Below are 13476 nucleotides of genomic sequence, written 5' to 3'. Positions count from 1 at the left end.
TAAATTGAAAAAAATGGATCAGACAGGGATAAGTAGAGGGATCCTAGTTAGTAAGCTAACTGATGGTTACAGCCAGAAGTGCACTCCACTCAAGAGATAGTGGACATGATAATTTTGGAACAATTCCCAACTGGAGCCCTGTTACTTGAGAAATGCCAGCAGCTGGCAGTGACTATGCCCCAGCGGGGAGGGGAGATGCTCCATTCCCACAGGGAACCAATGGGGCTCAATGTCCAGGGATATGAAGAGGAGGATGCCCAGGGAAGATGCCTTCAGGCATTATTAGGGAAGAGAGGAGCTCCTGGGGACTCTCCCAAAGTGGGATCCCAAGGAGGGATCCATGACGCAAGACCAGCATGAGCTGAGGGCTCTGGAGCCTGGGATCAGCAAAACCATGCACCACCTACCAGGAGCCCATGGGAGCAGCAGTGAATCTGGGGAGAAAGGAGCCATGATGTGGGAAGAAACTGTAGTTTTCATGCAGAGACACAGCGAGGCAACTCAGAACCCTGGGGGGCGGGGGAGGGGTCACCAGACCAGACCTGAGAAGAGACCTGGTCCCTCATCCAGTTTGTGAGGGGAGAGGGGAGCTGGGACTGAGATCAGGGTACCTGACTGCAGGGAGACTCCTGGATCTGTGCACCAGCACAGCCTGTGGCAGAAAAGACTGGGCAGCACCCATAACAAGCCACTAATGAGGTAATTAGCGACAGGGAGCTCAGATATGAGCATAGAAGGAAATCTGTCTTTTATCTTGGTTTTTTTTTGTTGGTTTTTTTTTTAACCTTCTCATTACTATCTGGAGTGGGCAATGACTGCCAAGGCAGGGGGTTACAACAAGCAACACATGTAAGGAGAGTTAGCCAGGGACACCCAACTCAGGGCAGTGGACTTAGGCTGGATCCCCACTGGGAGTGATAGCAGCCGTAAGGCAGTGAGACATCTGTTGGAACTTACCATGTGGATCAAGTTGCCAGGAATCCTCCCCAGAGCATGGGGCCAGTCCCAGGAACAACCCAGATGAGCTTCTGCCTCCCAACTGATTCTCTGTAAAAGAAAAGAATAAAAAAGCACCTAAGCCATGAGATAGACCAAGTATGGTCCTTCCACAGGTATTGAGCATGGTAACTTCTCTTTCCTCCCTTTTTCCCCATGGCAGGCAAGAACCAGGAGAACAGATGGTACCCCACATGAACATGCTAACAAACTGGTGTATTGGCCGGGAAAGCAGACTGCATGATGGAAGCCATGGACACACAGGCTCCCATGGACTGGCAGCAAGTGTACAACCTGATGTTAAGACTCCTCCAAGGCCAGCAGGCCCAGCTGGAAGAGATGGTGAGGATGCAGACTCAAGAGGCCAAAGTGAGGATCCAGCTGTTTGCATGCCAACAAGATCTCTGTGAAAAGATCAAAGCACAACAGACATCCCTGGTAAGAGAGGGAGGTGGCCCGGGGCTGCCACGGATGTCAGCCAAAGATGATGTAGAAGCTTACCTAGAGGCTTTTGAGCAGGTGGCAACAGCTGCAAAATGGGACCTGGTAAGCTGGGCAGTCAAGCAGGGCCCTCTCCTTATCAGGTTGGCTCAGGCTGCCTACTGCACCCTCAGGAGGGTAGAGGCATGAGATTATAATAAGGTGAAAGCAGCCATTTTATATCATCTGATCTCCCCAGAAACATACCAATTCAAATTCTAGACCAAGAAGGGCCCCGTGGTGGGACAGCCTCGATTACTAGCACATGCCCTCCAGGACCTCACCAAGTGATTGTTACAGCCAGAAGCACACTCCACTGAAGAGACAGTGGATACAATAGTTTTGGAACAATTTTTGATGGACCTCACAGGCAGCTCCCAGAGATGGGTCCAGCATCACCAGCCAAAGACAATGAAGGAGGCACTCTGCCTAGTCGAAGATTATGCAGCAGCTGAAGGGGAAGGGGAGATGCACAAGAAGGACCGAGTTGGTGGCCCTGCTCTCATCCGTCAACAGACCATCATTGCACCCCCTAGATGGGGAGAGACCATACAAAGGGAGGGACTTGCAGTGGGCTACTGGGAAGTGGCCTGCATGAGCTGAGGTGCTCATATTGCTGTGGTGAGAAGGGCCATATATCTCAGTTTTTCCCTAGGCTTCCCCATGCTCCCAACCTCATGGCCAAGATGCACAATGAGAAGATGGATTATAGCTTTGGGCCTCACGGAGGGCCGGGCCAGAAGAGCAAGCCCATGATGAAGGTTCGGATAGGCAACACGATCATACCAGCAGTTGTGGATACAGGCTGCTCCCAATCAATGGTACGCAGAGACCTGCTTCCTACACATCTAGGGAGCACCAGAACCCCTGTCTCCATGATATGCAGCCTACATGTATCCATGGAAGAAGGTGAAACTCTCGGTGCTGGGGCAAATCCCAGTGGGGCTGGCCAAAATGTTAGCTTTCCCATGCTGTTGGGCATGGATTGGCCACATCTAAAAGAGGTTATTTGCCAGCTGATGGTGGACATACCCAGGGAAGAAGGAGGAAGCCCCCATACCCTTTGCTTTGGGACCCAGAAGATCTCAATATAGATCAGATGATAGGAGAAGGGGATTTTCACCAGGAGCAACACCAGGAACCCTTGCTCAAGAATCTATGGAGATCTCAACTCAGGGGACCCAAGGAAGAAACTGGAGAGATGCCTAGACCCCCCCCAAAACCCACACTATGAGGTAAGGAGAGGTCTTCTCTACAAGGTAGAGGACCTGGAGGAGAGAGAGCCCAGATCCTGGTGCCCCAGAAATATTGGGAGGGCTTGTTGTGGGTTGCCCATACCATGCCCATTGGAGGGCACCTTGGGAGAGACAAAATGGAGGCAAGACTTAAACGCAAGGTCTTCTGGCCTGGCATATACAAGATGACAGAGAAATTCTGTGTGGAATGTCCGGAATGTCCGGAATGCCAGAAAACCGGGGGAGTAAAGCTTGCAAGTGCTCCCCTAACACCCATGCCTATGACTGAATGGCCATTCAACTGAATTGCCGGGGACATAGCTGGGCCCTTCCCTCATAGTAGGGTGGGGTACCAATTCATCCCCGTGATCATTGATTGCACCACTCAGTTCCCCAAAGCAGTACCATTGAGGTCCGTGACAGCATCAGCTATAGTGATGGCATTACTGCGGTGGACCGCCTTGGTGGGGATACCCCAAGAAATCTTGACAGACCAGGGAAAAAATTTCATATCCAAGATTTTAAAGGGGGTCTGTCAGGTGCTGAAAATTAAACAACTGTGCACCTTGGTTTACCATCCCCAGACCGACAGCCTGGTGGAATGGTTTAACCGCACCCTTAAAGGAATAATTAGGGCATGCATACAGGGAGACCCTCAGGAGTGGGACGCCATGCTACTCCCACTACTCTTCATGATAAGAGAGACCCCCCAGGCCTCAACCAGGTACTCCCCATTCGAATTGATTTTCGGGCATAATCCTCGAGGGTTATTAGACCTAATATGTGAAGAATGGATGCAAGCTGGGACTGATCTGTCTCAACCCCGGGTGGTGGGGAAGTTCAGAGAGTGGCTGCAGAAGGCCCAAGAAATAGCACATAAAAACCTTAGTCAATGTCAAGAGAGGCAGGAACAGTGGTACAACTCCCAATCCACCGAGAGAGGACTTCAGGTAGGGGGCTGGATGTTAGTATTGCTCCCTGACAATACCCACAAGCTCATGGCCTGGTGTCAAGGGCCCTTTTGTGTGACACAGAGCATCAGGCCTGTAAACTACGAGGTCTTACAAATGACACCAACATAGAGAAAGCAAATATATCACATCAACCTGATGCAAAAATGGTGTCAGGGGGACGGGTGGCTGGTGAAGCCAGGAGATGAGATGGAGGAAAAGAATGGAACCACCATATGAGACTTGACTGGAGCTTGAGGGGAACCCAGAGTAGATGATCAGTTAGACCCGAGCTGTCAAGCTTATATGAAAACCCTGACGGCCAAATTTCAGGATATATTCAGGGAAATATCTGGGGAAACTAGGGGGTCCACCACCATATGGTGACACCACCAGCACATGTAATTAGGGATCATTGGAAGAGGCTACCACACCACCTGTGGCCAGCCGTCCAGCAAGAAATTGAGCAAATGAAGAGACAAGGTATTATTGAAGAATCCAAAAGTCCCTGGAGGATCCCCATAGTAGTGGTGCCAAAGCAGGATGGGCCAATCCCACTTATGCATCGACTACTGGAAGGTAAATGGAATTGCCATGTTCAACACCTTCCTGATACCCCAGATTGATGACATGTTAGAGAACATGGGACAGGCCCAGTTTATATCCACTCTAGATCTCACCAAAGGGTACTGGCAGATTCTCATGGCAGCGGAAGACAAAGAAAAAATAGCTTTCAGGACCCCGTGGGGGCTCTTCCAATTTAAAAGAATGCCATTTGGGCTACACAGGCAGCTGCCTTCTTCCAGTGGTTAATGGAGTGTATGCTTGCCCTACATCTCGTTGGTCTATAGGCCAACGAGAGGCAAAGTGCTGCTTGACCTGGTACTGGCTACGGGGCACAACCTAATCGGCGACCTAGTGATCGATGGGAAGCTGGGTGACAGTGACCACGAGCTGATCACCTTCACCATCTGCCATAAAGCTGGCAAGTCAGTCAGCAACACAGAATGCCTTGACTTCAGAAAAGCCGACTTTGACAAGCTCAAGAAGCTTGTTGGTCAGGCCCTCAGGGACCATGACCCCAGGGAGATGGGAGTTCAAGAAAAGTGATTGCTTCTCAAGGAAGCGATCCTCAATGTGCAAGCTAAATCTATTCCACCACAGAGGAAAGGCAGCAAGAAGGCACAGCAGCCCTCCTGGCTCTCTAGGGACCTAGCGGACCTCCTGTGGCTAAAAAGGAAAGCCTACAAAGGATGGAGGACGGGTTTCACCTCCAAGGAGGATTATTCTGCACTGGTCCGGTCCTGCAGGGAGAAAACCAGGAAAGCCAAGGCTGCAACTGAACTCCAACTAGCTTCAAGCATCAAGAAGATAGGCAGGTGATCCAGGCTGACCTGGACAAGCTCAGCAAATGGGCAGACGAGAACCTCATGGTGTTTAACACCGAAAAATGCAAGGTTTTTCACCTTGGGAGGAAAAACCTGCAGCACCCGTATAGGCTCGGCAGTGCTACGTTGGATAGCACTACAGAAGAAAAAGACTTGGGGATCATCATTGACCACAAGATGAATATGAGCCTCCAATGCGATGCTGCAGCTAGTAAAGTGACCAAAATGCTGGCGTGCATCCATAGATGCTTCTTGAGCAAATCCCGGGACGTCATTCTCCCCTTGTACTCGGCCTTAGTGAGGCCGCAGCTGGAGTACTGCGTTCAGTTTTGGGCTCCACAATTCAAAAAGGATGTGGAGAAGCTTGAGAGAGTCCAGAGGAGAGCCATGCGCATGATCAGAGGTCAGGAAAACAGATCTTATAATGACAGGCTGAGAGCCATGGGACTCTTTAGCCTGGAAAAGCGCAGGCTCAGGGGTGATCTGATGGCCACCTATAAGTTTATCAGGGGTGACCATCAGGATCTGGGGGAACGTCTGTTCACCAGAGCCCCCCAAGGGATGACGAGGTCGAACGGTCACAAACTCCTGCAAGACCGTTTCAGGCTGGACATAAGGAAGAATTTCTTTACTGTCCGAGCCCCCAAGGTCTGGAACAGTCTGCCAGCGGAGGTGGTTCAAGCACCTACATTGAACACCTTCAAGAGTAAATTGGATGCTTATCTTGCTGGGATCCTATGACCCCAGCTGACTTCCTGCTCTTTGGGCAGGGGGCTGGACTCGATGATCTCCCGAGGTCCCTTCCAGCCCTAATGTCTATGAAATCTATGAAATCTAAGACTACGCAGCAGCCTACATAGATGATATTATCATTTTTTTGCCCAATTGGGAAGCCCATTGTAGACACTGTGGCAAGTATTAGACAGCTGCCACTGGGCGGGACTCACTGTGAACCCCAAAAAATGCACCGTAGGAAAGAAGGAGACACAGGACGTAGGATTCTTAGTAGGCCAAGGAGTCATAAAGCCAATGACGGACAAAGTGGTGGCCATAAAACAACCCCTCTTACCAAGAATGTTGAAGCAGCTCTGGTCCTTCCTAGGGTTCAACAACTACTATTGGTGGTTTATCCCTAACTTCTCAGAAAAAACAACCCCGCTGATGGAGTTGATGAAAGGACACCACAACCCAGTCCTGTGGGACACAAGGGCTCTCTGGGCTTTCGACCAACTGAAAGAGGCCTTATGCCAGCACCCGGTCCTGTATACACCCAATTTTCAGAAGACCTTCTTTTTGCAAACAGATACCTCGGCAATAGCACTGGGAGCTATACTATTGCAAAAAGAACAGAGAGATGAAAGACCAGTGGCTTTCACCAGTAGAAAGCTTAACACCACAGAGGTCTGTTATTCTACCATAGAGAGGGAATACCTAGCAATATGATGCAGCATAGAACTCTTCCAGGACTATCTGTTGGGCAGGGAGTTTGTGCTCATCACGGACCATGCGCCCCTGAGATGGTTAAGAACAGCTAGGTTGAATAATGCTAGGCTCATGAGATGGTCCCTGGCTTTACAACGGTTCTGTTTTTCAGTAGAACACCAAGTGGGCCAAAGGAACAGGAATGTAGATTTCTTATCCCACCCCGGAGATGACCGTACCAAGGACACAATACCCACCAAAGAAGACATGCCAGAAGGTCAGGTACCAATCTAGGGCCTTGTTACCTTCTAACTCAATCAAGAGTGGTCAAGGAGAGGTTCTTGTCTCGTTTCCCTTTTTTTTTGTGGTTGGGTCCTTTCCCCCTCACTTTTTTTTCTTTTCTCTGCTTGCTCTTGCCCCTTTCCCATAGGATGGGCCCCCCTCTCAGGGGCAGAACCCTGCAGCCTTGGCTCTGTGCCGAAACGTCCGACACCCTACAAAGGGAAGGCAAACCAGGAGTGGAAGGGGAGGTGTGTAACAGGGTTCCCAACTGGAGCTCTGTTACTTGAGAAATGTCAAGCAGCTGGTGGTGATTATGCCCTGGTGGGGAGGGGAGATGCCCCATGCCCTCAGGGAGCCAATGGGCTTGACGTCCAGGGATATGAGGAGGATAATGCCCAGGGAAGATGTCTTCAGGCACTATGAGGGAAGAGAGGAGCTCCTCCTGAAGCAGGATCCCAAGGAGGGATCCAGGATGTGAGACCAGCATGAGCCGAGAGGCTCTGGAGCCTGGGATCAGCAAAACCATGCACCACCTACCAGCAGTCCATGGGAGCAGCAGTGAGTCTGGGAAGAATGGAGCCATGGCGCAGGAAGAAGCCACAGTTTTCGCACAGAGGTGTGGTGACACAACCCAGAACCCTTGGGGGCAGGGGGTCACCAGCCCAGACCCAGGAAGAGACCTGGCCCTTGTCCAGGATACGAGGGGAGAGGGGATCTGGGGCCAAGATTGGGGTATCTGACTGCAGGGAGACTCCCTGATCTGCACACTAGCACAGCCCATGACAGAAAAGACTGGGAGGAACCTGTAATGAGCCACTAATGAGGTAGTTAGCAGCGGGGAGCTCAGACACGAGCATAGAAGGAAATCTTTATTTTATCTTTTTTTTTTTTTTACCTTCTCATTACTACCTGGAGCAGGCAATGATTGCGGAAGCAGGGGGTTATGTCAAGCAACCCATGTAAGGAGAGTTATCTGGGGACACCCAATTCAGGGCAGTGGACTTAGGCTGGATCACCACTGGGAGTGATTGCAGGTGCAGCCATAAGCCAGCGAGATTTCTGTTGGAACGTACTGTGTGGATCAACTTATAACATCTCTTTCCTTCCCCTTTTTTCATACGATCGAAGTCGTGGCAGGAGAGAACCAGGGGAACAGACGGGACCCCATGCAGACATGCGAACATTAAGCTATATACAATCCTTTCCAAGAACAAGCCAATCTAGCCCTGTATCTTTCCAATGCTGTTGCTCAGGCAGAAACAGCTCACAAAAGGACCAGGAAGGCTGCAGAGAGAGGTTTATATGCTGTTTCTACATCCCTCCCCCAGAGCACTGCGACTAGAAGGGGGCTGAGCGAGAAATCACAGTCACTGGCCAGGAAGAGATGTCAGTCTTCCCCCTGACTGATTCCCCTCCCTCTTCTCAGTTTCTCTTCTCCTGAAAGACCACCTTCTGAATCACCAAATCTCTGAATCTTTTCCGAATCTATTCAGAGACTCCAAATCAACTCGGAGGTTTTTTGTCCTCTCCCTATTAGATTCAAATTCAGAGATTCAGCCTCTGAATCAGGCTGAATTTTCTCCAGATTGAATAGCAGACCAAAGCTTCACACAACCCTAGTGTGTCATCTATGCTGTAGAGTATAAATGTATCTACATTCCTATATAAATTCTCTAAAGTGTCTATTCTGTGCTGCAACATAATATAAATGTATCTGCCTTCCTACATAAATTCTGTAAGGCATGTAGTCTATACCGCAAGGTATAAATGTGTCTCCCTTCCTATATAAATTCTGTAAGGTGTGTAGTTTATGCCGCAAGGCAAGCTCAGCTTGAGCTTCATGATGCAGTCATCACAATAGTCCTGAGCACACACTATGACATAATCAATTAGGTGCCAGTTTTCTTAATGGGGATGCATCCATGATGTCTTCCATGTGTTGCTTTGATAGAATCAGAAGTTCATAATGAAATCATGTTCAGAACACTTTCTTAGAAGAATCCCATTTGAGTTAACTTTCAGTACATCTCCTTTGGAATGAAGAACATGTGAACTACTATAAAGCTCTTTGTCAAGTGTTTTGAACCATGATTACGGTGGTGCAGCGTGACTGGAAACAGAAATAAGATATTAGTAGAACACTAGCAATGCTGACTGCGTTGTAGGGCATCAAGAATCTTTTTTTTTTAATAAGTCACCTGTACAATCAGCTGTGAAAGAGGGAGTTACACTTAACGTTTCTGATCTTCAAGCATTTGAGGCTTGCCTGAACATTTCAGTGATGACTGAAACTAAGTATTCAATTTTTCAGCTTAGGTTTCTGGCAGTCAAAATGTTAGAAAATTCAGTGCATCAGTACACGTTCAAAGTTTACATGCACTTATATTATTAAGGCACTAAGATAGACACCAGTAGCACTGATCATATTTTAAAGTGATTTTAAAAATATAATATTAAATCTATTACAGTATTGTCTCTAATTAAAAAGTAACAGGCTGCTTTATAGCTGCTGATAAGGCAAATAATATGAAAAGTCAGGAAGTGAAATAAAAAATACAATTTTCTGAGTGCAAAATGCAAAGTGGCATCTGCAGAATAAGACAGACCTGTAATTCTTTTTATTTGAACCATAGGAGCCTAATTTCTACTATTAATGACTTCATGAAATGGGCTCCAAGGATTCATAAAATAGATCTAAGAAATTAGTTGCTGGGTAATTTTTTCAAAATCCCCTGAGGATAGGTAGAGATATGCAAGTTACCTCTACAAAGGGATAGTTCTTGAATTGAAAGAAATGTAGTCACCTTGGTATCATTCTAGTCAGCTGTGCTGAATAGGTTTATTAACCCAGGCAAAACATCACTCTGAGACAACACTCCTGTTTCCAGAGTTAGTGCATGCAGAGTTAGTTCAGGTATCTTTTCATGGTACTGACTTTAGACATTCCCCTAAATGACTTTATAGCTGAAGTCTCCATTATGGCACGGAGAGGCAAAGTCTCATTGAAAGTTAATGAGATCCCACTGTACTTGGTTACTTTCAAAATGGGATTTCAGCTACGAAGTCATTATACAGGTCATCTTTCTGCACTGCTTCTTCTTTAAACAGCTATCCATTTTCTGCTTCTGGTTACCTGTTTTCTTCATTGATTGCTTTTGCCAACAAGCTAAGGAACTATAGGTTGTTTGGATGAAGGGACTGTAAGGTGAACATAAAACTGGCTGGATCTTTGGGCTCAAAGGGCACGTCAAAATAAGATGCTATGTCATTGTAAGCATTGGCTATGTCGCCGTAGCTCAATGCTGAAGATGAAGTGGCTAAGCAGCAGCTCTGCAGAAAAGGACCTATGGGTTACAGTGGACAATAAGCTGAATATAAGCCAACGTTATGCCCTTGTTTTGAAGAAGTCTAACAGCACATTGGGCTGCATTAGTAGGAGTGTTGCCAGGAGATCAAGGGACATGATTATTCCCCTCTGTTCAGCATAGATGAGGCCACATCTGGAGTACTATGTCCAGTTTTACACCCCCTACTACAGAAAAGATGTGGACAAATTGGAGGGAGTCACGTGGATGGCAAGAAAAATGGTTAGGGGGCTGGAGAACATGACTTCTGAGGACTTCTGAGGCTGAGAGAACTGGGCTTATTTAGTCTGGAGAAGAGAAAACTGGGAGTGGATTTATTTGCAGTCTTCAGCTACCTGAAGTGTGGTTATATAGAGGATGCAGCTAGACTGTTCTCAGTGGTGGAAGCTAACAGAACAAAGAGCAAAGGTCTCAAGTTGCAGCAAGGGAAATTTAGGTTTGATATTAGGAAAAAAATTCTCACTGGGAAGGTAGCAAAGCACTGGAACAGGGTACCCAAAGAGGTGGTAGAAACTTTATCCTTGGAAATTTTTTAAGAGCTGGCTAGACAAAGCCTTGGCTGGGATGATATAGCTGGGGATGGTTCTGCTTTGAGCAAGTGGTTGGATTAGATGGCCTCCTGAGATCCCTTTCAACTCTAATTTTCTATTATTCTAATAACTTTTTTTAAAATTCCCCCCTACATTACTATTGTACTATAAGTAACTTAATGTACTATAAAGGAAATACAAGTGGCCAGAACCTGTAGGAAAACAATCAGGAAAACCAAGGCAGTTACTGATTTTAGGTTAGCCATGGAAGTCAAGAACAATAAGAAGTCCTTCTTTAGGTATGTAGGCAGCCTCCACCCCTTTTCTATTGCTGAACCCTCTAGCTGCAGTCCACTGTACCAGACTGAGATTCTGGGTTCCAGGTTCTGTCTTTCCTCCTTGGATCCTGAGTCCCTTAGCTATGGTCTTAGACTTCCTCAGGCCTCTGGCCCCCTCTTTGCTCTGATATGAGCCCTGAGTTTACTTAGGTTCCCTTTGACTCTCTCTGCCTGGGCCCCCAGTCCTGCCCCTGCCCTGCTCTGGGTACTGAGCTTTCTTTGGCTCACTCTCTCTCGGCTACTAGCTGCTTTCAGGCTGCAGCTCACTTCATGCTCTAGGCCTCTAGCCTCTTGTGGGCACAGGACATTGGTGTGCCCTCAGGCACAACTTGGACCTCCTCCAATCCCTAGTAGTCTCAAACCTAAACTGTCAGAATGGACTGTAACAAAGGACTAAGCACACTATGTGTAACATAAACTAAACCTGTGCTGCAGCCCTACCTGCCCTTGCCCTGAGTTATAGTCCCCTAATAGCAAGCCTTCAGCATCTTACTTGCATCTTCAGATTCCAGGAATCAGCAGAGCCCTTTCCTGAAGTTCATGGCCACTCTACAGCAATGATTCTCAATCTTTCTATCAGCATGACCCCATTTATGACCCCATTTTCTCAGCATGGCCCCTCATTCCCAACCCACAGCCTCCCACCCCCATGAACCCATCTGCTGATGTTGAGACCCCATTTGGGGTCATGACCCATAGTTTGGGAACTGATGTTCTACAGTTTGCTGGGTCAGTCTCCAGACAGAGCCTGCTCATGGTCTGCCTCTCAGCCACAGGCCTCTCGCTGCAGAGCTCTGCCCTATTCAGACCCCTGGACCAGAATGCCTGCCCTGACTCTGGCCCTAGATTAAAGCTGCCACAGACCCTGCCCCTATCTAGTCAGGTGACTCCAAGAGATGGTGCAGGTGCCCTCTATTAGGTTTATTAACTGGACTCCATGGCAGCCCAATATACATGGAAAATTACAAAAAATTAAAAAAATAAATAAATTTCCCACATGTAGCATCTAAGTAGTGATGGATCATCTTAAATTCAGTATTTGGTTAGATTTGGGTAAATACAGTACGTTTCAACAGGTTTGTTTTTACCCACTAATGTACAGGAGCAAGTAAATACAAATACTGTCTGCAAAGTATAGCCATAAGCAAAAGCTTTCAAAGAGTTGAGTTCAAACATTGCTGATGATACCAAAATTTGGGGTGAGGTTCACTAGTAGGGAGGGAAAGACTGCAGTAAGACCTGGATAGGTTACAGGGGTGGGCTAACAAAAACAGGATGCGTTTTAATACTGACAAGTGCAGGGTGCTGTACTTGGGCAGTAGTAACCAGCAGCACACTTATAAGATGTGAAACTCCCTTCTTGAGAGCATGGAGGCAAAAAGGGATCTTGGAGTCATTATTGACTCCAAGATGAACGTGGGCCAACAATGTGAGGTCACAATTGGCAGGGCTAACCAGACCTTGTCATGCATCCACAGGTGCATCTCAAGTAGGACCAAGGAGGTGATCCTCCCCCTCTACGCGACACTGGTCAGGCCGCAGCTGGAGTACTGTGTCCAGTTCTGTGTGCCCCACTTCAGGAGGGATGTGGGCAACATTGAGAGGGTCCAGAGGAGGGCCACCTGCATGATCTGGGGACAACAGGGCAGACCCTACAATGAGAGACTGGGGGGGACCTGAATTGTTCAGCCTTCAAAAGAGAAGGCTAAGGGGGGAACAGGTGACCATCTATAAACTCACAAGGAATAACAGCCACAAGTTGTTGGAGAGTAGGTTTAGATTAGTCATCCGTAAGAACTTCTTCACAGTTAGGGTGGCTAGGATCTGGAACCAACTTCCAAGGGAAGTGGTTCTGGCTCCTACCCTGGGAGTCTCTAAGAAGAGGCTTGATGTCCACCTGGCGGGAGTCATCTGAGCCCAGTTTTTCTCCTGCTCAGGCAGGGGGTCGGACTTGAAGATCTACAAGGTCCCTTCCGACCCTACTTCTACGATTCTATGAAGAGGCAAACTGAGACATAAGGAAAACACCTGTAACACACCAGGAACAGAGAAAAGATTCAGACTTAGTCATAATTTCTTCCATTTCCCCAGGGGGGAGGGGGGAGGGAACAAGGTACATATGAATAGGAAGTCACAGGGAAAATCCCAACTGCCTTGAAGAGAAAAAAAATCATATAACATACTGCTTAAATCCAAGCTATCTACCCTAAATTGAGAAATATTACCCTGAGTCCAATCCAAGTTAATTTCTTCCATAGGACAGCTGTTTGGTTATTTGCAATTGCCAAAACACGGTTACTTCCCAGGTTTGCCTTTAGGTCCCCTATCTCAGGGCATTTCTAGTTACGTAGCTGTGGCCTAAATTGCAGCATCCTTCTACTAGAATAGTTTATTTCCTTATTTCTCTTTCTGAGCCCAGAACCAACCCTGTTCTCATGGTTAAAGCACTGAAAGAGCTGCTGCTATAGTTCTATTACTTGCTTATCACAT

Source organism: Crocodylus siamensis, chromosome 8 (genome assembly GCF_052110815.1).
Source record: "Crocodylus siamensis isolate JL-2025a chromosome 8, ASM5211081v1, whole genome shotgun sequence".
Lineage (NCBI taxonomy): Eukaryota > Metazoa > Chordata > Crocodylia > Crocodylidae > Crocodylus > Crocodylus siamensis.
The sequence above is the reverse complement of the archived record's forward strand: the minus strand, read 5'-3'. Positions refer to the sequence as shown.